A 3,607-nucleotide genomic window follows, 5' to 3' on the forward strand; every position below is an offset into this window, starting at 1 on the left:
GAGCGCCCCCTGCAGCCGCGGGGGAACCATCGCACCTGCCCTGCTCACCGGGAGCCGCCAGCGCCCCTGCCGGCTGCGAGTGGAACTGCACCCGAGGGGAAAGGGCCCGACAGCCGAGAAGGCTGGCACTGGGTTTGTGATTGTTTGCTGTTACTGCCATAGTTATTGTTGTTTGTTTGACTGGTTATACACATATAGATAAAGAATAGTAAAGAACTGTTATTCCTATTTCCCATATCTTTGCCTGAAAGCCCATTGATTTCAAAATTATAATAATTTGGAGGGAAGGGGGGTTGCATCTGCCATTCCAAGGGAGGCTCCTGCCTTCCTTAGCAGACACCTGTCTTTCAAACCAAGACAGTTTTTTTTCCACGTATTTTTTTTCTGACTACTTATATTTGAATAGTATGCCAATCTTTCCTTGTTCTGGTATGACAAACACTCCTGGTGAGCTATTAAGGATCTTATTTCTCTTTCTTCTTTTTTCCTACTCACTTCCTGCTCCAGCCTGAACTCAGTCATTAACTGAGGGTCAGTTTTCTTCACTGGTGGTCAGTAATTTTTCCTGGTATCCCTTGCCCTTCATCAGTTGGGAGTTGTGTCATCTATGCCCTCTCATAAAGAAATCTGGTGTGCTGTTTCAGCACCAACAAACAGAAACCCTCAAGCCATGGCTGACGGACAGACCCCCTCGTTTATCCTGATGAGCAGAGTTATTTCTCCAGATAGGTGTGGCCAGTGGAATAACACTGGTGTTCCCCACAGAGAAAGTCTTCCTTCAGGGCTGGGGCAGGTGAAATACCCTCTAGAGAGCCTTGAGAGAGAGGCAGCAGAGGAAAGGAAATCCTGCACCTGACTAAAGCCTTCCCTTGCCAGGCAGTTTTGGGTTTGCACTGACCCCACGTTGTGTCCTGTGTCACTGCAGCCATTTGGTTCAGGAAGCACTTTCCTTCCAAGAATCTTCCATATTTGGGTGTTTTGTGGTACTTGTTAAACTGTAGGATAAGCAAAGAGCACCTTTTTCCTGCAAGTTAGTGCAATGAGCTAATTTTGATGTTAATTTGGAGATGTTTGTAAAAGGCAGCTAATCGATATGGTTTGTACTGAGTAACAGAGCTGACAGTGACAACCGGTGCTGTATGGAATACTTGATTTTCTTGTAATTACGTATTTATTTCCTGTGTTCCATAAAACAGACTTTACAGGCTTGCTTTCTTGGCTTAATTCCCTGTGAATGAAGAAAAATCAATACAAATGAAGGCCCAGTTTTGCAAATATCTGTATTTGGGATCCGTGTAGTTACTCAAATTCCTAATAATTTGGAAGAGCAGATCTTCATGTAGAAAGAGAGAATAGATAATTTAATTTATCTCAGCAAAAGCACACTAGGCATCATTGCCTATGAATACCACAGCCATGATTAAGTATTAATTATAGTGCTGGAGGTAACTGCAGGGGGTAAGAGGCTTGAAGTATTGGCTCTTCAGCAAGAGCGATGTTTTCCATATAACATATTTATTATGAAAAGGATTCTTCTAGAACAATTAATCCATGTGCTACCTCCACGGACCATAGAAGCTTCTGTGAGTATTATTAATTTAACTTTGAGGAACTTTCACTTGGATTAACAGCCTTTTGCAAGGTAAAAGAAGTCACTTTTTTCCTGAAAGTACCAAACAGTATGTTTCCTGTTCGCATTTGTGAGGATTTTAATGAGCTCAAACCGTGCAGTGTTCTTCAATTAACTTTGATTATACTTCTGTATAATTTATTTTGAACAATAACTGGAAAATTAGTTTTCATTCAGGAAACAATTGGAGCTCACTGTGTCTTGACCTCCTATACAGTTACGTAGTTTTAATGAAGACAGGATTGAATTTTATTAGGGATGAGATGAATGCACTTGGGAACAGAATCTGTCTTTCCTACCCATAGATGGCAGTAAGAATTGATGCCATGATGATTTTTTGCCTTTTCTTTTATACCCCTTTTATACCTTTTTACAACTTCTGTATTCTTACATTTTTTAGCCTACATTCTTGGACTTGTTTGTTCAGCTAGGAGACTCAACATCTTAGAAGCCTCGTAGTTAGGGATCAGTGTGCCCCAGACCCCACGGTCCTCTCCAGAACACATTCTGTAAACTAAGATAAAACCATCCAGGGGAAAGTTCTTTGGGGAGGGGGGCTCATTTGAGCCTCTCATTGGGGAATCTTTGATAGATATGCTAATTAGTAAAATCTATAATGTTATACCCGATCTTTTGGGGGGGTGCATTGTGGTGTGCATTAAGGTGCATTCGACCTGGACGTAGTGCACCTGAGGATCCTTAAAATAAATACCAAGGTAAAATCCCTTTTTCCCTTCTAACCATGTTTGACTCTTGATTTTAAGACCAGGAAAAGGCATCAGAATGATGGTGATGAAACTAGACAATAACAATGGAAAATGAATATTTTCATTATGATAGGATTTTACCTAAGAGTGAGCATGCAGATGTTAATAGAAATGGAAACCTTTGGAGGCATCTGTGCTATGTGATAATATTTTATCACATATCACATTTTCTTTTATGCCTGATAGACAGCGTTAGTTTCTGTGCTGCTGGGGAAGAGGAAGGACGGCTATAATGGCAAATACTGTAAGAAGGGATGGTGCTTTCTCAGGGTCCTGATGTTCTCTGCAGCAAATCTGGTCCACTGAGGTCATTCAGAGATATTTGTAATAAAAGTCTATAGAATGTACACAGCTTTCAGCAGGTGTTTGCATTCACCGTTTTATTGCAGTTACTGTTACTCCTGTTCTGTTCTTTAGGGAAACTTTCGATTCTTTGAGTTCCACTTGAGCTTCTCTGATCTTGTTAGCACTGTAGAAGCTGATGTCCATCACAGTTAGTTGGCATTTGCACACCCAAAACTTCTCTAAAGTACACTCTTTTTTTTCCTCTCATTAAGAAAGACTCTAAGACATAAGACTTCTCATCAGAGGCAGTATAAACCTCTAAAAATATCTGAATGCTTTCTACGTGGAAGGCAAGAGAGTTGTGAAATAGATGTCATAGTGTGTTTGGTACATGCACTTTGGGGAAAAAGCTGTGTTTTGATAAGTGATTTGTGGTTTTGGGAGAAGGGAAGAGACAAGGCAGGTTGAAAAAGATGCCATGTGTGTCACTCCTGAGAGGGATAGTGTTCCTACAGTGTGTAAATTTGCTCTAGATTTTTTAGTGCTATTATAATGGGAAAAATGTGTTTTTATGCAGAGGTTTAAAAAGTTTTAAAAACTTTTTACAATGTCTCAGTTCTGAAGGACTGTTAGATTTGGGACTGTTCTTTTTAAAGTATTTTCTTGGTTTGAAAAACAGGTGTCTGCTAAGGAAGGCAGGGGCCTCCCTTGGAATGGCAGATGCGACCCCCTTCCCTCTGAGTTATTATAATTTTGAAATCGAGGGGCTTTTAGGCAAAGATGTGGAAAATAGGAATAACAGTTCTTTACTATTTTATATATATGTGTGTAGAACAAGTCAAACAAACAACAATAACTCTGGCAGTAACAGCAAACAATCACAAACCCAGTCCCAGCCTTCTCGGCTGTCGGGCCCTTTCCCCTC

The sequence above is a fragment of the Corvus brachyrhynchos genome, unplaced genomic scaffold, assembly GCF_000691975.1.
Source record: "Corvus brachyrhynchos isolate BGI_N302 unplaced genomic scaffold, ASM69197v1 scaffold334, whole genome shotgun sequence".
Taxonomy (NCBI): Eukaryota; Metazoa; Chordata; class Aves; order Passeriformes; family Corvidae; genus Corvus; species Corvus brachyrhynchos.